This window comes from Pararge aegeria, chromosome 9 (genome assembly GCF_905163445.1).
Source record: "Pararge aegeria chromosome 9, ilParAegt1.1, whole genome shotgun sequence".
NCBI classification, from domain to species: domain Eukaryota; kingdom Metazoa; phylum Arthropoda; class Insecta; order Lepidoptera; family Nymphalidae; genus Pararge; species Pararge aegeria.
In genome coordinates, this window is record NC_053188.1 from 4317364 (window position 1) to 4342043 (window position 24680).

The 24680-nt window shown below is 36.2% G+C and overlaps 1 protein-coding gene across 3 annotated transcripts in view; it reads right to left on the bottom strand.

Annotated features, from left to right (window-relative positions):
- Positions 1–24680, bottom strand: part of LOC120626263 (tyrosine kinase receptor Cad96Ca) — a 105417-nt gene that overhangs the window by 60355 nt on the left and 20382 nt on the right. The window contains exon 1 of one of the 3 annotated variants that reach the window (XM_039893697.1): positions 6431–6678. The exons of the other annotated variants lie outside the window; for them this stretch is intronic. The gene's annotated coding sequence lies outside the window, so the exon portion shown is untranslated. Of the gene's footprint in view, positions 1–6430; positions 6679–24680 lie in introns of those variants that run through there. 3 annotated transcript variants of the gene reach the window in all.

Sequence of the window (24680 nt, forward strand, 5' to 3'; positions counted from 1 at the left end):
CAAAAAATGTAGGTACCGTTAGACGATTGAGACGTTCTAATGGCACAATAGCAAACGTTTTGTAATTATACAGAAGATAAATGGATATTGAGTCGTAAAATGTAATAAAGATATTACAACGTATGTTCTGATGAGCTATTTCGAATGCGCGCGTCGGAAATGATGGTCAATTAAAGAAAAGATTTTTGTCTTTCAGACCGTGTCGTGACCGGATTATACTATAAAAATATATAATACAATATTAGCTGCCTACTGCGACACATGGGTCTCCAATCAGAATTTGAGGGTTTAGGCCGTAATGCAACATGCTGGCTTGATGCGTTACGTCACATCTGAGAACTCTCGTGTGGACCTCTGAGACATAACGAGTCTGGTTTTTTCACCTCCCTGACAATGCGCAGGTCTAACCCTGACTCTGTTCTGGTACTGTAAATTCCATCGTCTATATTCAAAACTATACAGCAAATCTAAATTAAAACCATCTGCGTACCAAATTAATCATCTTTAAAAGTTACGTGCAACTTAAATATAACAAAAATATGTAATTAATTTAAAAACTCCTCCACCTTTAAAGTTGATTCAAAAGAATATAAATAGCTGAAATTAAATAAACCACGATCTATGATCACGCCACGTGAAATTACGCAGTCTAAAGTTCCATTCTATATTCAAGAAAGTATTTCGTAGAATTCCTTTTAGGATTGTTTTGCTTTAAACAATTTGTAAATATACAAAAGCGTTGGTATTCGAAATATGTTTATCATTTTGTCTTTGACTAACAAGTTTTGATTTTGTTGATACAGCTTACAAAGGTAAAGTTTGGATAAGGTTGATCTTGTGCATAGGCTGTATTATTGTGATAAAGGTGAAAAAATGTATGTGACATCCTCAGCCTCATTTTATCTACATGTTGAAAATGGGATTCCGCTCTCATAAGAGCTACAGAGTTTTTAACCACCGCTCTACTGAAATACAGATTAATAGTCTGAGGTAAAAGGTCTCCTTGAAATCCGAGGTAAAAATAAAAAACCAATTTGGATATGCATTATATTCCATTAAGTTAAAAAAAATTGGAAAGTTTCCAGTATTTTGAAACTAATACTAATAAAGGTAAAACAAAAAAGTCAATACAATCATAATTATGAATATACGACTTCTACAAGAGTAAGCTTAATTTGATTTACTCCGCGAGCAGCAGGAGAACCTGTATGGTGTAATTTATAATTTCTTCAATCCGTAGATTCCACACCATACAGATTCTCGGCAATGTACCCTCTACGCACGTTTCGCTCCGAAACCGGAGCATCCTTAGGAGATGTTGACTTTACAATGAATAATTTTAACTTAAGACTTCTACTAGACTATCCTTCCTGTCTACAATATATATGGACCTAAAATGTTCACAGATTCCATAGAATCACATTGGATTTATCATATTATAGCTTATGAGCTGCTGAAAGCTAAACTGAATCAACGACACCTTATTTTTCAAAATAGACTAGAGCAGCACTAAATACGGTGAAATACAGTGTTAATCACGGCGCTCTAACGTTTTTATAAACAAATTAAGATTAAAACAGTGGCAGAGAAATAGTAAATCTTAAAATAAAATTCCATTGAACCTTGAGGCGGTGATGAGAAAAACAGTCTCGGCAAAATTTACACGAGGAATTCGTAGTAATGTGAAAGGTAAATTTATTAACAAAAGGATTTAAAGAAGTAGGCGTACTACTTTTTATATAACTTGGAACAAAAGGATATATTTGATTAAAGAAACCTTTAAAGCTGCAATAACGAATCCCAAATGATGTTCCCAGATTTATAGGATTCTTCGAAGAGTAGAAGAAATAAAACATTTTATGTTGACGTACTAGTTTAATAAGGAGATGAATGAATTGTCATGGAAAAAGATACTCAAGATGAAATATATTAGCTATATTATTAAGGAAACTATTTAGAAAAAGCAGTGATAGCCTAGTTAGATAAGGCTAAGAGATAATTCAGGTTTCCTTGCGGGGAGACCGAGTTCGAGCCACTGACATTTCGGAGTTTTGTGCGTTATTTAATTTAAGCTATTTAAATATTACTAGCTTTAAACGGTGAAGGAAAACATCGCGAGGAAAACCTACATGCCTGAGCGTATCCATAAAGTTCTCTACTGCGTGTGAAGTCTACCAATCCGCACTTGGTAGACTACGGCCTAAACCCTTCATTCTGAAAGGAGACCCGTGCCCTGTAGTGGGCCGATAAATGTTTTTTTTATGTTTATTATTTTATTGTTAACGAGCGCTTGACTGCAATCAATGGTAAGCGATGATGCAGCCTAAGCAGTGGCGTGCATAGAGGGTTAACAGGGTATGCAAATGGTATAAAATGAAGAAAATCTCCGGTACGAGTAATAAATACATAAGGGTAGGCTTTTTATAACTCTTACAATGCCTATCCTTAAGTTTTTTATAACTCGTACTCGAGATTTTCTTCATTTTATATCACCTGCATACCCTGTGCATACCCTCTATGCACGCCACTGAGCCTAAGGTGGAGCGCGCTTGCCTAGAAGATGCCCTTGATTAGAAGGTAATCATTTTGTACGCACTGCGGAAAATGGAAGCTGGAAGGGCATTCCAAGCGGATCAAAAACGAAGTTGCTAAGCGCTTCGTACGCGTCCGTGGTGTATCGACCACATAGGGATGCAGATCCTTACGGTGCCTCGCGGTTCAGTAGTAAAAAGGCGAGGGGGGGAACTAGATCTAATAGTTCTTGGGCACAACACCGAAAGGCAGGCAACCTTGCGATTATGATTGATGATGATGATGATGATAATGATTTAGGAAAATATGAAACACATATAAGAGCTGAAGACATAAGTATTTGCCATAGTTCCGATGTTGTTCGGAGATGAAGCTTAGTCAAAAACTTATTCACATGAAAAGGCATACCGACTAACCGCCAGCTTTAGATTATTTATTGAATGTTATAATGTTATAAATTTAATAATAGTCATGGCAGTCGATAAGCTAAGTTTAATTAAGCTTAGTTTTTATTAATATAGATTAAAGAATTTAATGCGTTTGGATATCAGATGCTTCGGTGAATAATAAACCGATTTGTTAACAGAAATCCGTTCGGATCTATTGTTATACTAAGAATGTTTTAATCATATACACGTGTTAGTCATGAATGATGATCCAAGAAATCTGTATTAAAACCATAACAAAAACCTGTTCGACGAGTCTGGAAGTCTAACACACACTCGATTATATTTATCAACAAGGCCTGACATGCTGAACAATAGCCGTGAAAAAAAAAATTATCTATCATTTGTGACCACCCGCGGTTGAACTTTTGCTTGGAACTGTTACAAGCTAAGCTTAAGAATTGATAATGCGTTTAGTATTACAAATAGCCTTAAAGCTTGAAACATTAGTTTAGTATCCAATGATCATGGTATGGGCCTCTAAGAAGGCTCACAGTCACTCAGCGAGCGATGGCAAGAGTCATGTTAGGAATATCTCTGCGTGATCAAATCAGAAATGAGGAGATCCGGAGAAGAACTAAAGTTACCGACATAGCTCAACGAGTCGCGAAGCTGAAGTGGCAATGGGCGGGGCACATAGCTCGGAGAGCCGATGGAAGTTGGGGTTCCAAGGTGTTGGAGTGGCAACCCCGCACCGGCAAAAGCAGCGTAAGTCGACCCCCAACCAGGTTGACAGATGACATCAACCGAGTCGCGGGGAGCCGCTGGATATGATGGAGAGGGAGAAAATGGAGATGGAGTTTGGAACGCCCTTCAAAACACCTATGTCCAGCAGTGGAGGTCAATCGGTTGATTTAATGATGATCGTGATCATGGTTAAAATATAGAATTTTCGATGTTTCTACTGTTAAAAGAAAATAGATGCGGTCGGTTTAAATATGTTTACCAATAAATACACAATAATATATATAAATAAATTAAAAATAGTAAAGTTCCTATTCTTTTAAAACCGGAACGTTTATCTACCCGGACTAAACAAAGAATGACAATGGAGAATCAGAAACACTTCCTCTGTTGTATAAAGGCTTCACCGTGAAAGGTCAGGCGTTAGCCATTTCAAGTTTATTCCTTTTGACGTTTTCTTGTTTTTGTGAGAAATACCCAAGTTACGTAATTTTTTTTTTAATTATTGTTAAGTTTTGCGAAATGGGTTTCCCTGAAGATGGAATCTTGTCTAATCTTGAACATATTTCAATGGCTTCTTATTCGTGAGCTGTCTAATAAATTATCGTTAAAGCTATTTACTTTAGGGTTTATATTATACAATTTACATTAGAGTAAGTAATTTTGTGCAATCTTCGCGCAGTACACTGTTTATCTTGATGATAATAAACAATTTTGTATTATAGTTTTTGCAATGAATCAAAACATCTAAATATATTTATTTATTTAATTTTATTTATACATAAATATAATTTCAATTAGAAAACACATAATAATTATTACAAACTAACATTAATATTTGAAAAAAAAATAAGCCGTCTAAAATGGCGCTCTGGCCCCATTGAATTGCTAGACTTAGCCGTTGGGCTAAATAAGCGCCAGCTCTTGGGTCACCAGACGTCAAGACCAATTTTTCGCAAAACAATCTACAAACATCGAAATTGTAGTATTTGATTACTTACTATTCATATCTGAGAATTCTACCTCAGTTCGGAAGTTATTCTTACTTAGAAGTACGTTCAGTTTTTTGTTCTCTGTTATTATTAGCTTGCAAACTGCGAGAGAAGCCTGGTAAGGTACACAGGGGTCTTACAGCGCACATTTTATCATTTAATTGTCAGAAATGAAATCAATAGAATAGCTGACATCAATCAATAGCCCATAATCACCACGCTGGGCAGACGGCTTGATGAGATGGTAGTACTACCAAACTTTCTCAGCAGTAGAAGCATCCTCTGTGCTACCACAGATTACGCTTCTGCTGCTCTGTTATAGTGGTTTTGTATTGTTACTAACATTATATTTATTTAGTTTAATATTTGTTTCGTGTTTATTTATTAGTATTTTATTAATTTTAATTATTTTTATTATTATTATTATTATTATTGTTAATTTAATTTGTGCTTCATTTTATGTTATTTTTAAAAACTGTTAAGTGCACACTATATGGGCTATGCCTGAAATAAAATTTTATTATTATTATTATTATTATATTCCCTATGACACCTGCAGGAAGAGAAGTGGTGGTGACAACTGTATTCAGATCTGCCGTCACCACACGTCTATAGTGACGAGAATTGCGAAACTGGGTTTCAAGGTACCGCAGTGTGAGTGCACTCTTTGATATCCGTCTTGTGTGACCTTCAACTACCTAAGTAGACAGATGACATCAAACGTGTGATGCGTTGAAAGAGTAGTTGAACACAAGGACTGAAAAGGACCTTCAATAATAATAGTAATAAATATAAGTACTAAAATAGTACACACATTGGCATCTAGCCCCAGAGTAAGCGCAGCTTGTGTTACGGGTACAAAGATGACTGAAGAATAATTTTATGAATGATATTCAAAAATACTTATAAAATACAGATAAAACCCAGACACTGGAAAACATTATGTTCATCACAGAAACATTTTCCAGTTGTGGGAATCGAACACACGGCCTTGGACTCAGAAAGCAGGGTTGCTGCCTACTGCGCCAATCGGTCATCAAATATTGTGTGTGGAATACAACATAAAGATCTACCTAGGTTCAGCAGTTGACCTCCATTCGTTACGATGGCAAATATGTCCATACAATTAAGCTACGTGGTGAAGGTGATGCAGGCAGTATTCTTAAACACATTGGTAAATCCAATTATATTTTTGTGAGGAGTAATTTTCGTGGTTGGTGTAATTTACCGAACTCATGCGCAGTGACGCAACAAGTCTAGAGAAAGTGTACGTAGTGGAAAGTCGCTGGACCCGCGTTCAACTTCCATTCATTAATCAATAGAAAGTTTTATGGTATCGACATATTGAATTTAATTCGACTCGACATGTGGCCATCTCATATTGACACTTTATCTTTGCCAATTGGATTAATGTCAGAATTTGCATGTATTTTTTTGCCCACGTTTATTATACTTTGTATCTCTATTCTCATTATCTCCTTGTTTGATCAGGTGAACAAGATTTGTTCGGTTACATTTATTTTAAGCGAGTTGTTTTTCGACACCTAAACCTTTTGTAGTTCGATCCAAGTATAGTTTCCTTAAAATTTGCTGTATTAATTTTTTTTTTTTCAGAACTATAAGACTCTCTTGCCAGAAAAACGCACAAAATCCTACTTATTAATGATATATTTATAAAACTCTTTATAGCTATTTAGTAATATAATAATTATTTATAACGCACTGAAAAACTTTTACCTGCGGAAGGACCTATTAAAAGAATATTAAGGTACGTACCGTTATTTTAATGATACAATCCAATAAAATATCACATTTTTATTACTAAAACATCAGTCACGATACTTAGTTAAAGTGAGTTTGTTTTAAGAAGAAACTAAAAGCACACGGATTTGCTTTACAACACGATATTTCCGTATAACCTTGTCAAGACAACCGATAAAATCAATTTCCGACAGCCCAACGCAAAGGATTTAAGGCTTCGAAATTTGAATTGAACAAGATGGCGTCGGGCGGCGTACGCGCACCGGGTTTCACTACTGACTGCTCACTTAAGACATGACAATGTCATCAAACCCCACCACTAGTAACAGATCAACAGACGAATTACAACTTTATAAATCTATTAATAAAGATTAAAATGGAGTGATATTAAAGACGATTCCACTCGATTCGCTCGAAGAATTAGCAGGTTTATGTCGTATTGGGGAAAACACAAGTTACCATGAAATAACGTAAAATTTTCTCTCACTACGGCCGTAAAAGTTTAAAATAATTGACTGACTTTATCGCTACTCCATCTTTAGTAAGCTTTTAAAATATGTTATTGTGTAATATGAAAAGTCTGATTTTATTATAATATGTTTGTGTAACAAAGCTCGAAACATGGTCGAAAAATTTACCTGAAACATATATATACACATCTTTTTCTTTAAAATAATATTTTAAGCATATACTCTAAATTCTTATGACACTAAGCTCTTACGATGTACTACAAACGGAAATTCATAGCTATCCTTATATTTCAGAACAGCCACAGTAAAACATGGCCTAGTTTAGATAATATTAAATAAACTAGTTTATATAAAATGTAGGAACCCTCAATGTGTGAATATGTTTGAAGCAACGTTTACTAATACCTTTGACTAGTTAGTTTGTCCAAAGTTTGGTTCAATAAAGGCCATTTACTGGTGTCAATTAGTTTCAGGTTTTGAAGGTCAATTAGCTATACGGTTTAATTTATTTTTAATTAATATTTTAATAAAGTTTCACACCTAATGCTTGCTTATTTATAATGCGTTCTAATTTGTTATGCATCCATGTATTTATCTCATTTTTTGGATAGCGAATTACTCTATATTCTTATACAGAATCCTCCAGCACTCCTCACACTAGGGGACAACGCGCCTTTAGTTTAGTGCTACTTTAGCGCTATTTATAATGGATTTTTCAAAAACCATTATTTCAGGTGGAAATTTTATTATTACTAAAATAATATATGTGATATAGCATACCTTATTCCTGGATAAACTTACTCTCTAGTGGTGAAAGAATGATTTAAATGGGTTGCTTGGTTTCAGAGTGTATCGGGTACAAACAAACTGAGAAACAAATATTTCCTCTTTATTATATTGAGTACACACTAGCTGTTGCCCGCGCATTCGACCGCGTTTATTTTAAGTTTTTAAAAATAAACCCACAAGAAACCATCTCCAGAATGCAACCTATTTGAATGTAAAATTTCACCACGCTAAGTTAAACGGTCAGGCTACGCATAGGTAACAAATGTAATTTTTCTAAATCCCGCAGAAAACCTGCTTTTTCGGAATAAATCATTATATATGTATCCCGGAGAAGGAGCTTTGTTATACCCAAAGCAGAATAAAGTAAAAACTTACAAACAAGCAGTAACACTATCTGTCGCATTAATAATATTAGTATGAATAAACTCAGATAACATACCCTATAGGTATAGGATATAAATACATTATAGTGTGGAACTTTTGACATAATACAGCTTAGCTCACAAAACCCAATCGCCCACATGAGGCATACAATGCGGATATATGCGAGTAAGGTGATTGCGTATTACGAGACACGCCGCACGTACTAGTACAAGCCATTAAACAAAATATTCAAACGAACCTGTAAAAGACCTACATGAATAAATATGTTTTGAATTTGAAATTGAGCACAAACTCAAAGCGGTCAAATACATTAACAAACTCGCGGACGACATACAACAGAGCCTGACGAACGTCAACTTTATACATTTGATGTATATTAAAATGAGTCTTATTTCCATTAACGGTGCGTATGTGAAAGACAAAACTTTCTGCACTTATGTCTCTGGTGACTAGCCAGCCTAACTTTTCCTTGAACCTTAGCTCTGACGCGTATGTGACTTAGCGGTCCGTGTTGTAATATGCGATCAACAAATCGTTAAAATTGTCCAAGATTGCTTTCGGTCCCTTGAGCACAAAAGCGTTACTTTGATAAGGGAAACTGAAGGAACCATCAACTTGATTGTGTTAAACGGTATTATGGGAGCCACCATTTATAAACTTACCAAGGCTTTGTAATGCTATCCTACGTGTATTTCGAAAGATCATTTTTAAAGGTATTTTATAAATGGAGTCAATCAAAATTATATGATGACCGCCAATACATAATAATACATAACAAAGCGGGATAATCACGTAGATATTTACAATCAATTCGGGTTGTAATTTTACTCAAGTAAATTTTTCATATCTGAGAACAGTGCGGTACCCCGGACGACTTGTATGCAAAATTCCATGATGATCGGTTGAGTTCCTTGTTAACACGTGCAAGAGTAATAAACAAACATTTCTTAAACATTCTGTCACGTAGCATCTAAGCAAAGGATCAACGTGATTTTTATGAGCGACAGTTACTAAAGTTATTATTCCATATTTAGGGAACCGTGCGGTATCCTTGACTTTCGGTTGGGTATCTAGTTAGAGTTATTAACAAAAATTTAACAATTATTCTATTGGTTAAGATATGATAGTATTTGATAGTTTTTCAATTTGTCATGTAGTATCCAAGCAAAGTGTGGAAGTGATTTTTGTGAGTGATAAAGGCTACCTATTTTTCTAAGCAAATATATCAACTTAGGCGAATTAATGGCAAAAGTTGTTAAAACAGCGTAACCCCAACCTTAAATACCCTCGTTTTGCATTTGATAACTTCAATCTTAACCGTGATGTGCTACGTAGTAACGACCTTGGAGATACCATTGGCCATACCAGAACTTACTGGTATGGCCAAAATATTGTATAATTTGGGTATATTATTTTTGTCTCCTGACAAAAAAGTATAGCCAAATTATAACCACTCAAAGCAGATGAAATTTATGTACACCTGCCAAAGCACCGCTACAAGAAAAAGCGAGGTAATTACCTTGTTTAAAGATTACTACACGTAGTAAAACTACGCTCCAAAAATAGCACTCAAAAGATTCCGCTCGAGCGATCCCAATGCCACAGACACAGTAATCAAGACCCTGAACTTACTTATATTCTCTACTATTACTCAAGTTGTAGTTAGTTATCCACAAACTTTCCAGTCAAAGATAAGAAGATCAATTCAGCCAGACGTTAATAATGTAGCTATAGCATTGGTTATTAAAATTTATTGTTATTAGATAGTCTTAAAAACGCACGTAAACTTATGTTGCAAAATTATCACCAGTTTTACGATCGGAAGTATTGCCATCATCAAAATTATTACTCGTAAATCGCCCTTATTGACGGCCGATTGGCGCAGTTTGCAGCAACCCTGCTTTCTGAGCCCAGGGCCGTGGGTTCGATTCCCACAACTGGAAAATGTTTGTGTGATGAGCATGAATGTTTGTCAGTGTCTGGGTGTGTATATGTATATTCCAAGTATTTATGTATATTATTCATAAAAATATTCATCAGTCGTCTTAGTACCCATAACACAAGCTACGCTTACTTTGGGGCTAGATGGCGGTGTGTTTATTGTCGTAGTATATTTATTTATTTATTTAGTTATTTAAGCATATTGTGTTTACTTTTTCTATGATTTTACATACACCGTGCATGCTCAAAAATGAATGTATATTACAAAACTTATGTGAACAAAGGCAAGTAAACCTTAATATATCGTTAACATTTATAATATTGCCAAAAATATCGGTTGTTTTTGTAATTATGGGCAAAATTTGCAATAGTACACGAAAATGATACAAACCATATTCGTGGCGATTATGTTTAACAAACATGTGTAAACAAATTTTCATTCCACAAAATTGTACAGAGTACAGATAAAGTCAGTTATTTTCGCTCTAGAAATCCCTGTGTCACTCCCTCTCTTCCAGGTTGAACACAATAAAGATAAATAAAGATAACTCAATATTAACTAATTTCCCAGCTCTAAAAGTAATGCAATATTTCCACAAAAAACGTAGAGAAAAGAAAGTTACTATTATTTGACCTGGATGGTCCTTTTCGTTGAACTACGTCCAATTAAGGTTCAAAAAAAGATCTCAATGCAATAGACAATCAGCACTAAGATAGGACGAGTATTATAAAATATCTCAAATACCTGTTTTCGACTTAGAAAGAATTTGTAAATACGATGAGGCCGAATACCATGACGATGACGCTACCGTTACAGAAGTCAGTGACCATCGCACGTGCTCGTGCAAACTAAGCACCTTGAGACAAGCTTTATTAGGGTTCCTTGCCTGATTATACAAGCTATTTCTCTAACCTTCATTGCCCATAGCCCGTGGTAGGCACAACATGTCTTCTTTATACTTATAGACAAAGTAATTGTTTTGGGTAATTGTACTCTGATTTCGAGTGCCAAACTATTACTTAAACTACATTTTTTTGTTACTTTTAACACCTGCGTCTACGCTTACACACACATACGATGAGCCATCTGCTAAGCCCATCAGTTATAACTCAAAAAAAAGAAAAGGCTTTATGTGCCTTATGTGTATAGAAAAGAACGCATGATTAACAGTCAAATAAGACCAAACTTCTTCCTACCATTAATAACTCTCGTCTTTATGTGTCATGTCATAAGTGCTCCTGAACAAATGAGTCCAAACTTGAGTATTGTACTGTTTGCTTAAGGAAGTTCCCGTGACCAACTCCCTCCATTGTTATTAGTCTCTTATCTTCATTTGTAATGAAGACTTGGAAGTTTATGAAGTTATAATCAAATAAGAAATTCAACTAGATTGTTCCTTATTACATTCCTAACGCAACTCGGTGTTAAACACTATTTGTAATGGAAAAATACATCGTCCGTTTAAAGCCATCAACATTTACGCCACAAATGCATTTCGAGTGCAATAAAGATTTTAAAATTGTAGAGAATCAGTGTCCAAAACGAAAATAGGTAGTCATTAATATTCGTACGAGCAATATAAACTATCCAACGTTAAAACCTTGCAAAAAATAACTCTTCGTACTAAATGGGAGGCTATTTGATACCGCGTTTAAAAAAAAGAATTGCCACAGATGAGTTTACGAGCTGCAGTTTGATTTTCTTTTTTATCACACCACTACTCACCCCAATTACGCGCGGCATGGTTCCGAAGCGCTGAATCGCTTGCCGGCACGTTTTTATCGATAGGGTGTTAACTAGCCACTGCCACCCAATAAAGCAGAACAGAGAAAACATATCATCATCTCTTCAACCGATTGACGTCCACTGCTGGACATAGTTCTTTTGTTAGGAGTCCCAAAATCCACGGTCCTGGGCCACTTCTTTCCAGCGGCTCCCAGCAACTCGTTTAGCGTCTGTCTACCTCGTTGAGGGGCGACCAACGCTGCGTTTACTGATGCGGGGTCGCCATTGCAGCACCTCAGGACCACAAGGAGTCGCGAAGCAGATGTGGCTATGGCGGGACAAGCTCCAAGAGAAAATAAGCAAATACCCAAATATCCTCGCCGGAATCTCCACTTATAAGAGGTACCTGCGCTTACGAGGAAATCAGAATGGCAGCAATAATTTCTCATCGTGATCAACCCATTACCGGGCTACTACAGGGCACGGGTCTACTATCAGAATGATAAGGTTTAAAGCCGTAATCCACCACGCTGGCCAATTGCGGATTGGTGCACTTCAAACGTCTTTCAGAATATTATGGAGAACTCTCAGGTATGCAGCTTTTCTCAAGATGTTTTCCTTCATCCATGTTGTGTAATAACTGAAAATCGACTGATTAAAAGGACTGTTACTAAGGGCAGAACCAGTCGATTGCAGTTTTCTTGAACTCTCAACACCTAAAAAATCAACTTATACTCGAACAGTATAATTTGATATCGCCAGCAGTTCTGATTGACATTGAATGGTGGATGCCATGGCAGGTCATAACGAATGCTAGGATCAAAACGAACGGGCGCTTATCTAGAATCGATCTATTCTATCTGTATTGCATTCCGAAGGCCGGTTACCGTTTGTTTGTTTAAATTAGGCACTATATACTGCGGAGGGTGATATGACCTAAATAGGACAGTTCAGAACAGTGGCTGTGTATTTTGTGTATGATGAAATATTATAATTAAAACTACTAATGTAAAGTAGGCCTAAACTGTATAGAGACCTGTTCATTCAAATTAAAACAAATCGAAATTGATAAACAATAAAATGTCTGTTAATTCAAATTCTTAATTTGAAAAAAATTTGGAAGTATTGAGCACTTATATGTATCTAACATTATTAACAATCCCTATCAATACTAATATTATAAATGTCAATGTAAGTTTGATTGTTACGCTTTCACGCAAAAACGACTTAACCGATCCTCATGAAACTTTGTGCACATATTCTTGGAAATGTTAGAAGTAATATAGGATACTTTTTATCCCGACATTAAGCTAGGTTCCTTTGGGAGAGGAAATAAAAGTGTTTAACGATTTTACACCATAACTCCGAAAAATTTTAACCGATTTAAATAATTATTTTTGTACTATAGAGGTTATAATAAGTATGTGTTCAATTTTGCCCAAACTTTGTGTAGATCTGATGAATCTGGTTGGAGATAGAGGACAGAACTCCTCAGCGGACAGCAGCAAACACTTGATTTAATGCTTAGCGATACTGAATACTTGAATTTTTTTTAGAACTACAACTAAATTGAATGCTTCGAATGAAATCAAACGAAGTCGCGGGCAACAGCTAGTTATATATATAATTGTTAAAATTTTGAGTTGAACGCATATTTTGTCATCACGTGTTCGCGGACATCAACATATTTATATTATATTTATATAAATGGATAATGATTAAGTATAATGTAAATTTATGTAATTAGATAAATACGTAATATTAATCACTCCTTGACTACATAAAATTATATTTGTAATAACCATTTCTTCAATGCAGGTTTAAATCTTTGAATTGGTATAATGTAGGAATGTAAAACCTGTTACAGGTTCAAAATGTTAATGCACAATGCGTAATAACTTTTTGATTAGAAAGCAGTCTTTCAAGCTTTATAAAAACAATCTTTTTGAATTTATAACGTTCATAGAAAATTTCTCATTAGCTTTTAAAAATAAGTGGTTAGTAATAGTTAAATGGAATATAACGAATATTCCATTTAACAAAAACTCCCAATTCAAATAATATTATGTACATGCATTGCATAGTTAGTACCTCAGAACTTTGAAGAAAACTGAAATCGTATTTTAATGTCAAATTGTTATTCCAATTTTGTAATTTATTTTTACTATTATTAAATTCATATGTAATGTAAAGATTATGTACATAATCTTAAGTTAAAAAAATAGAGTAAGCATAGATATCGAATCAACCCTGAACTTAGTTGTAGATAGGCGCCTAAATAGTTTTGTGACGTGTATTTACATGTGAGCGGTTTAAATAAAGCTCAAAGTTTGTTTGCATTTGTGGTACGGGTCAATATTTAACTAATCTTTCAGAGAACCTAGGTACGTGGGGTGAGCCAAAATCCGCCAGTAACTAAATCGAGCTATTTTCAAGCTTGCTACGGTTACAAACAAGCGGCATATTTACTTAAATTACTTTGTACGGATAGTTTACCATCATTTCTCGCGTTTAATACCTACCTTTTGGTAGTAAATAATTAGATTTTCGTTTAATGAAGTAAAAGATAGTTTCATGACATGTAGCTGCTTGCCAGCTACCCATACTCACCTTTACCGGATTACCGTTACCAGAATACCAGAATACCTTGTCAGATTACCGTACCAGGATAATGGGAAAATAGGGAGCGTAATAACAGTTCCACATTACATAACTAGATGGCGCTACAAAAATCCTGCATCGCGCTAGCGAAGTGTTCACGAAGAATGCCTATATGTGTAAGTTGTATAACTTCCAAAAATGAATGTTCGGACCACGGTCCCCGAGAATGATCACCCGCTCGGAGGAAGATCTTCCTATTGTTACGGTCGAGCGTATCACCATAGCTCCCGTGCAATCATCATCATCACTTCAACCGATTGAAGTCCACTGCTGGACATAGGTCTTTTGTAGAGAGTTCCAAAATCCACGGTCCTGGGCCGCTTGTTTCCAACGGCTCCCAGCGACTCGTTTGATGTCGTCTGTCCACCTCGTTGGGGGCCGACCAACACTTCGTTTACCTGTGCGGGGTCGCCATTCCAACACTTTGGAACCCCAACGTCCATCGGTTCTCCGAGCTATGTGCCCCACCCATTTCCACTTCAGCTTTGCAACTCGCTGAGCTATGTCGGTAGCTATGGTTCCTCTACTGATCTCCTCATTTCTGATTTGATCACGTAGAGATACTCCCAACATTGCTCTTTCCATCGCCCGCTAAGTGATGAGTAAAAGATAGTTTATTATAGGTTTATCAATGATTTTGAGTTAGTTTTCTGTAGTCATAATTGACAGACTAAGCACATGGCCCATGAGTCCATCTGACGCCAGTCGATAGCCATCGTCTATAAACCGAGCAAAACTTTGCAGAGCATGCAAAGAACACGTCCTGCAAAGTGCTACGTGCTGCCCTGTGTCCATAAACCTGAGGCGTAGGTGTTAAGCCTCATGTCCTTGAAATTACGCCGGCAACCACGCCTTTCTGACCTGTGTTCCGGTCAGAAAGGCGTGGTTGCCTTTGCAACACATTGCAACAATGCTGCGTTACGACAGAAATAAGCTTGGCGACACTACTTCCCCGTACTACTACTACTACTAAAAGATTATTATAGACCGATGTCAATATAGTAACTGCTTTTTACAAATAATTTCTGCAATTTGTAGAGGAGTTGATTTAATACCGTGACGCATTAAGTGCGAATAGGCACTACTATTGATGGATACTTGGCATTTCAATACAGTTGAAATGCTACTACTACTAAATTGATTTGTAGTTCATCTTAACTACTAGGGGAATGAGTTATACTAACGGTAAATATTAGATTGAGATAAAGCTGACATACTTCGATTTTGCTCATTCAAAGGTAGCGTTAAAACAAGACAGATCTATGTCAGACACATAATTTTGTCTCGTTTTAACTGTTTGTTAGCTCAGAGCAAAGTCAAAGTAAAGCCTATTGATCTTTAGTGTCCAATAATTCTGCAATCCGTGTTAGTAGTACAGCAGGAGTGACATACTTGGCGCACGCGTCGTTCTACTATAGATGGCTTTGGGAATATTAAATTTTGCATTTGCTCGATTACTTATGGCCACAGCATTATAAAAATGCAGAACCCTCTTTCAGTCAATATAACATGCAGTGCGTTGTGTCCAACACAGTGAAAACGCCACGCGAACATCTCATTTCAAACCCGCAGAATGTTGCTAGCTCACAAACTTTTCCTTTTTTCCACATTGTATGGTAAACGTTTAGAACAGGTGTAAAATAATAACTTTTCACTGCTAAATTGAATGAAGTGACTAACCGCCTATTCGAGAAACACTAGCGGAGTGGTTTTTGAGGCCTAGGCTTGGCATGCTTGGCATGGCGCTAGTAGGTATTTTCTCAACTAAGACAGAGGTCTGTCACAAGAATTGTCTATTACTTCCCCTTACGAGCTTGATGACAGAAAGCTCTATTATTCTACAAAACGTGACGCTTTCCATCATCTGATGTTAGAAGTGATAAGAGTTATGCATAAGCACAGTTCGATTACAACTTAATTCATTACCTACGTCATCGGTTTGAGGCTTTGCCACATTACCGACGTTGATTAGACTGTGGAAGCGTTAAATTAGTTTCCGAAACTGCAAAGGGATGTTTAGTAGTTTGGTACTCGGTTATTACTCCTGGTATATTAACGGTACGCTTCCTTACTATTGCTACGCATACGCAAAAACAGAATAAAACTTATTGCAGACCAAGTGCATGCCCGAGTAAACCGAAGTAGCAAATAATGTCAAACGATCGAAGTCATGCCTCATCGGAGTTCTCACTGAACCTTGCATGACGAACATTCCTCGTACATTCTCAATGTAATGAAGTGTAAATCAGTGTGTGACTTACTTACTAATGATATTAACACAGAACTTGACTCATTATAACAGTCGTGCGCAACGACGACGCAAATGTACGAGCGCAACTCTCGCTTCAGCGCCGCATTTATTAATCATTCGCAGGGCACAGACATCTTCTCTCATGGGAGAGACAGTTTTCGAGCTTAGACACAACACGCCGCTCCAATGAGGGTTTTAACGGCTTAACATGCTCTCCAAAGCACGGGGGTGACACCGCCAATTTCATTATTCCGAGCTAATACCTACTGATTTTTTTAATCAAAAAGAACACTAGTAACCCTTTCGAGTGTACAAGCACGATGTTATGTTGTGTTATTGCGTAAACAATGAATATTTATAAGATAGCAGCAATTAAGATTTATTTCCTGTCATTTTTGAAGTTATACTTATATTGGCACGTTATGGAAAAATGATGAGAGTAAATTTTTACGATGCGCGCGCACTCCGTCACAAAAAACCGACACTTTGAAGTTAGCTATAAGGTTTGACAGTGTACACTTTCAATTGTCAAAGTCTGCTGGCTCATTCCCGTGATTTAATTGATTCAACTGTACAAAAATCCGATAATTAGTCTATTAGTATTCCAAAGATATTATATCCATTTCTTTAATTATATAGGAATATTTTTTTTGTGATATTTAGATAAACTTTTTTTAACTAGAGAATGCGTTATAATAAAACTTTCAATGTATCATATACCTTTTACCTATTGTTAGCGTCGTTTTTTCTACAAACTTAGAATAAGGCAAAAGATAAAATTTTTGAAAAGATTTTTATCTTGTTACCAGTGGCGTGCACAAAGTTTAGTTTTAGTTTCCAGGGTATGCATAAAGAAGGCAGATGCCATAAAATGGAACAATCCTTCGTATTAATGAGTTATACAAAAAAATTAGGGTATGCAGAGCTTTTGTGCATGTATCGTATATATGTAGTGCACGCCACTGCTTGTTACGAAGTATATAGCACACACATTTTTTTTAACGGGTTTGTTATCCGTCCCCGAATCTCTTCATCAGATTTCTAAAAATTAAATGAGACCGGTATTATCAAACCAATTACAGATCCACTAAAGGGCACGGGTCACCTCTCAAAAAGAGAAGGGTTTACCTGGTAGTCCACCACGCGGAGTACGGTTTTCTCACGCCCTTGAGAACGCCCTTGATTATATATTTAGTCTCCTAAGTTAAATGTGTCTTTTATTTCATTTCAATTAATGAGTTTTTCTATTCCTTTGTTTTTTTTTCTTGGCTAAGAAATTTTTGCATTAACTTGTTATGAGAGCAATCTTTAACTTTTAATAGGTACTTTAGGTAACTACAATTAAGATAAATTGCTATAGTAAGTGTAACTAGTATCTACATGGATACTGGTGTGGATTACATATTAAACCACTTTTTTTGTTCAGATTTAAGAGCTATTGTGATAATACGTTATTATTTTCCGTCCCAAATAAATAAAAATAAAAAATAAATAAATATATTACGACAATACAAACATCGCCATCTAGTCCCAAAGTAAGCGCAGCTTGTGTTATGGGTACTACGATTACTGATGAATATTTTATTATTATTTCAGACACTGAAAAACATTCATGTTCATCACACAAACATCATCCAGTTGTCGGAATCGAACCCACGATCTTTGAACCAGATAGCAGAGTCGCTGCCCACTGCGCCAATCGGCCGTCAGTAATTGTAGAAAACCCTGAGTTTTGCATGCAGGTTTCATAGCGTTTCCCCTAAACAGTAAAGCAAGTGATATTTAATTGCTAAAAATTCGAATACCTATCGCACCCATACACCGAAATTACCACAACCTCCCTTATTTCTGATAAGCTTATTATTCTAATTTGTACCTATTGGAATGAAATTTAGTATACACCGATCACAATTCGTGCGATATTCTCCCAAATGCGAAACCCGTAATGTCTATTCCGGAAATCTATTGAATGAGACCTTACGTGTGAAAGCACCTTAATCAATTTCAAAGCCCAGCTAAGCGTGGCCGTACACAAGCAAGAAACGCTCAAGGTGTAGGTAGCAACGGATAAAGCATACCTTCGAATTGGTGTCCAGAATTCATTGAGAAATCGATTTACAAGGCTTGGTTTGAAACATAAAAGGGAGTTTTCATTGGGTAGGAATCATCGTGAGGAATCCTGCATGCCTGTGAGTCCTACATAGTATTCTCAAAGGTGTGTGGAGTCCACCAATCCTCATTGAGGATATAATCCAGCGTGGTGGACAAAGGCTTCAACCATTCTCGGAGTGAAGACCCGTGCCCTGTACTGGGCCGGTATTTGGTTGATGGTGAAAAGTAGAAGAAAACTTTATTTATACTTGCTCTTATCAGAAAATTGCAGCAGTTCAGTTGCATTTTTTTTTAAATTCCAATACAAGTTAGCCCTTGACTGCAATCCCGCCTGGTGGTAAGTGATGATGCAGTCTAAGATGGTAGCGGACTAACCTGTTAGGGAGTATTGTAGTCATATCGCTAATCGGTTTGTACGCGGCATCGCACCGGAACACGAAATCGCTTAGCGACATGTCTTTGCCGGTAAGGTGGTATCTAGTCAAGACCAGACCAGAGAAGATTTAGAAATTATAAACTCCCAAATTGCCCCTGCCGGAAATCGAACCCGGTGCCTCCTACTTAAATTCACAGCGCTCACCTTTGTGCCAGCTAGGTCGTCAATAAGAGATCGAATGAGTGAGCTGTGGAATAAAATGGAACTAATCCGCCATTTTGAACGGTTGCATTTTTGGATTACAATATTACTTCAAGTTTTAAATTTTATTACGAAAGTTGTGCCTGAAATATCAGCTCAATATGTCAACAGGTACGGGGTAAAATTTCATCTGCTAAATTCGACCCAACAAACTTTGTATGTTAAATAAAATCATTTAAAAAAGCATGTTTACGACCACGCTTAGTAGCACAGTATAAATTGTTGATTCGACCGTAAAAGATTTGTATATATCCAATCAATTAGAAGTACGTTGGCGATAGTTGAGGCATTGTTTAGTTTAAACCCTTTTAGGAGACCCCATTAGGTAATATTAGATCTACCTTTACCTACGTTTAAACAATATATTAAAACACATTTAACAAATCGTGGTTACTACACGATTGATGAATTCCTTAACGACAAGGCTGCTTGGAAGCAGGCCACTCCGCTCTCACCTCTCACAAAATTTATTGTTGAAATAACTTAAACTATAAAATGATGTAGGAAAAGAGTGGAATCTGCCTTCCGAACTGGTGGTAGAGTCACTACAAACAGACTGACTTGACGTTTCAAAAGTGCTTATAAATTAGGCCCACTTAAAATAAATGAATTTTGAATTTGAATTTGATTTATTACGTTTTAAATTAAACACGTGGGTAGAACAAAAGAGCATTGTATATGAGATAAAAATAATATATTGAATTTGATAATAGCAATATTTCAAATGTATAATTCTACTGCATTAGAATACCTATAATAATCAAATAGAATTTTCATTATAGAGCACTGCAAGATTTTTCAGAAATATATGAATGGCCGTGGCTAGTAGTTACCCCAGGGATTTAGCGTTCCGGAACGATGTCACGTAGAACCGATTAGGGGTAGCCCATAATCGGTTTCTTGACTGCAATCTCACCTGCTGGTACCTGATGATGCAGTCTAAGATGGTAAAGGGCTAATCTGTAGGGGTATGACATTAATATTAAACCGAATCGGTTTCTACGCGACATCGTACCAGAACCCTATATCTCTTAGCGGCACGTCTTTGTCGATAGGGTGGTAGCTAGCCACGGCAGAACCCTCCCAACAGACAAATTGGAGGTGAGTGCTAGGATTCGAACTGGGTCCCCCAAAAGTGAAGTCGAGATCCGGCCTACTGGGCTATCCGCTACCGCTGGATTTGTATAGAAGAGCAATATTACATCATTCCTAACCACGGAACACTAGACACGGTCGTGTGAAAGCATTTAAAACCGCTGCTACAACTTTGCTAATTTCTCTTCATGCTGTCTCTTTTACGCTCATTATGATAGAGTAAGAGGTAATATAGTCAGTCAATGGAACGAATACTGTCTAGGTTTTGAAACTCCATAGGATATTAAAGTTCGATGACCGCTGCTATTATGTTCCTAGTACTTAGGTACATTACGTTGTTATTTAAGAAAGCTGAGACTTTAGTATTCAGATTTCACTTAACTACGAGTTAAATATATTTTACATGCTAGAAAACAAGTGTTTTTTTTTTTCAGACTACGCACACATTGCCATCTGGCCCTAAAGTAAGCGTAGCTTGTATTTTGGGTACTAAGATGACTGATGAATATTTTTATGAATAATATACATAAATACATATAAACACCCGGACAATGAAAAAGATTCATGCTCACCACACAAACATTTTCCAGTTGTGGGGATCGAACCCACGGCCTTGGACTCAGAAAGCAGGGTCGCTGCAAACTGCGCCAATCGGCAGTCGTAGTATTATTCTTGTGTTCAGATAACTATTGAAGTAGATTTTTTGTGCTAAAAACGACTATTTCCTCGAATCTCCTTCCTTCTGGGACTAAAAGTAGTAAAGGGAATATAACGGAGAGCGGGCAGCAGCGTCATCTGTGCAACTACTACCGTATACTGCAATCACCAACCCACCTGCCCAGTGTGGTCATAATAGTCGAACCCTCAATCACACCTGGTGGTAAGTTGTGATGCAGTCTAAAATTCCCCAATTGACGCTGCCGGGAATCAAATCCAGGACCTCCTGGACCTCCTCCTCCTCCAAAAATCAAATCGATCAAACCAACACACTTTCTCATTTATAACTTTAATTCGGATTGTGTTAATTTCAAATCAAAGGAACGATCCTTTTATTTGAAATTTATTACGGTGAGATAATAGAGCTGGATGAGATATTGTGGCGTGTCAAGTTAAGGTTGGATTTGGATAAAATTGGTTAAACTATTGTTAAAATGAGTTCGTGTATTGTCAGATTGGATAAAAAATCGTATTAAACATCGGATTTTTTTGGGGCATTGATCATAATATTAACTAAGGTGGACGGGATTAGCATAGGTACGTACGCCCGAAATCCTATTCTATCTTACTAATATTACCGTAAAGTTATATCAAAACTTATTCAGTAGTTTTTGCGTGAAAGAGCAATTAGAAACTATCGCATTTATAATATTAGCAGAACAGGATAGGATTTCAGGCATTAGTATTATAAATGCGAAAGATTTTAAGGATGGATGTTTGTTACGGTTTCATGCAAAAACTGCTAAAAGGATTTTGATAAAACTTTACAGTTATAGAAGTTATATATCAGGATAAAACGTAGGCTATAACTTATAAGCATTTTTTGTAAATTGGCCAAAATATAACAATTATTTACAAGTAGAGATTTATAAATACACCAAGAAATAACAATTAGTATTGTATAAAGCCGTGTAAAAAAATGTAGATTAAAAAAAATAACATTGGGCGTCTGATGAGGTAAAATTGGATAAAATGAAAGTACTTAAATTTTTGAAAATCATATTGATATTTGTAGTTTAAAACAAATAGTCGAAGTTTTGAACAATGCCAAATCTTATTAAATAAGCTCGAATTCGGAAGGATTTCAAGTTAGTAAAATAAATATAGACTTTGCCTCAACTTTGATGCAAAGTTTTAGCAAAGTACATACGATTTATAAACTCACCAAAATCGCAGATAAAGCTCCATATTATACCTCTTTTATGTCCGCAGATTTAAACTTCGGAATCATGATCAGATAGTGTATGCAGTCACTTACTTTCCCATAAATTCTTTTCACGTCTAGAAAGGTACTTCCACATATAACAATGTATTGATTGCGCCCCGTAAAAAGAGCAATGGCACTTCTGTACCTCCTATGCATGATTAATTCTGCAGCTGTGTTTATACACGTGTGAAGTCTGCCAATTTAAGAGGAGTACCACCGAAACCCTTTTCGTCGTGAAGAAGTCGTTGGTCTAGCAACTTTAGTAAAAAGTTATCAATCGAGGGTTCCAAACGCGCCATGGTCTAAAAAGAGCCCACAACAAACAAAGCCGGGTATTTTTTTTTTTGTTATCACCATCTCACAGTAAATTTATATGAAGCTATGAAGCTAGAGTAATTCGCACCCAAGCTTTTTATCGTTCAACTAATCCTTAATATTATATATATAGTTATACATACGAATAACTACATACTTACTTAAACTAATTTACACAAATGCATCTTACATGTACTTAATAATAAATATTAAAAAAAAAAAACTCTTTACCATATAATAAATAATTAAATAAGAGTAAATAAATAGTCGTCTTGAGTTGGAAATAGGTGATAATGACTTAACCGCTTTTTTAAGTATCGCTAGTAATTTCAACTGCCGCTTGCTTATAGGAAGCACATTCCAGAATCGACGGTTTGCAATGTCAATTTGGTCTTGAGGAAAGGCATACTCAGAATCAGGGCACGACGCGATTTAAGACCGGATTGCCCTTCAAGAAAAGTAAACTTCTCTTTTAAGTATGGAGGAGTTTTTGAATGACATAACATACAGTACGTACCTACGGAAGCGAAAGCTCACGCAGCTCCCGGCGATGAAGTATAGGAAGCCACTTGAGTTTATGTCGAAATTCAGAAACGAGGTGATATTTCAACAGTTTATTGAAATAAATTTAAGAAGGTTCCTCGAGATTTCGTCCGCGTATAATTTCTAATAACACTGAGCTACTGCGTCACATTGCTTACCTTAGCTTATTATTTCTATACCTTAAGCACAGCGCTCTGATCACGTGATGCGACCTATAAGCATTTCGTAACTTCAGCCTTTAAACATTCATTCATTCGGATCCGCGTTGACGAAATCGCATTACGTCAATACCTACGTAGCGTTGTAGACAAAACTACCAAACGGATGTTTGGGTTTTCTTGAAAGCTCATAAGCCAAACTGCCTTCTATTTTATGGGCGATAAAGCTTACAGTTCTATCGAATTAATCGTTAGGCGTCTGATTACAGAATTCACTGTTTATTACCAGTATATCTTTATGGGCGATAAGGGTCAATTTCGCGTGAAATAAGGTTTGGGAAAGTAAATGAAATGTCTCTAAAGAACGCTCTGAAGAGCTCTCAAGTGTTTGCTAAAATTAAAGACATGACTTAGAATTGAGCAACCGAGGGACATTACTATATATATATAATAGTAGTAGTATCAATAGAATAAGTTCGAAGGAAATTACTCGTAGATGTTAGTAAAATAGTTGGAAATGACTTGACTGGAATTGGATTTCGCAATCTGTAAAAAACAATTAGTACCTAATATCCGATTAACAGGCAGCGCGAAGCCTTCGTTATCTATGGGTTAATAAATACAAAACTTCTGCCAGTCGCATTCTTTTTTTAAACCTGAACGAACGTTTTTCTACATGTCTGTTCATTTGTTCGTATATTAGCTTTGATCGAATAACCTTTTTTTTTTTCGTTGTAATAGTTGACGGACCAGATGACCCACCTGATGGTAAGTGGAAAACTATCGCCTAAAACTATTCCCCGGACGAGCTCTGTCACAAAAAGCTCTACTGTACTAAATTTCATTATGTATTAAATACAACCTATATACATTATGTATGTTATATATATTATGTATATTTCATGTTTATATATCCCTATCCCTATCCCTATCTCTACTTCCCTACTAATATTATAAATGTCAATGTAAGTTTGTTTGTTACGCTTTCACGCAAAAACTACTGAACCGATCCTCATGAAACTTTGTACACACATTTTTGGAAGTGTTAGAAGAAATATAGGATACTTATTATCCCGACATTAAGCTCGGTTCCTTTGGTAGAGGGGATGAAAATGTTTGACGATTTTACACCATAACTCCGACAAATTATAACCGATTTAAATAATTATTTTTGTACCATATAGGTTATTATATGTGTTTAATTTTATCCAAACTGTGTTGGAGATAGAGGACAGAACTCCTCAGCGGACAGCAGCAAA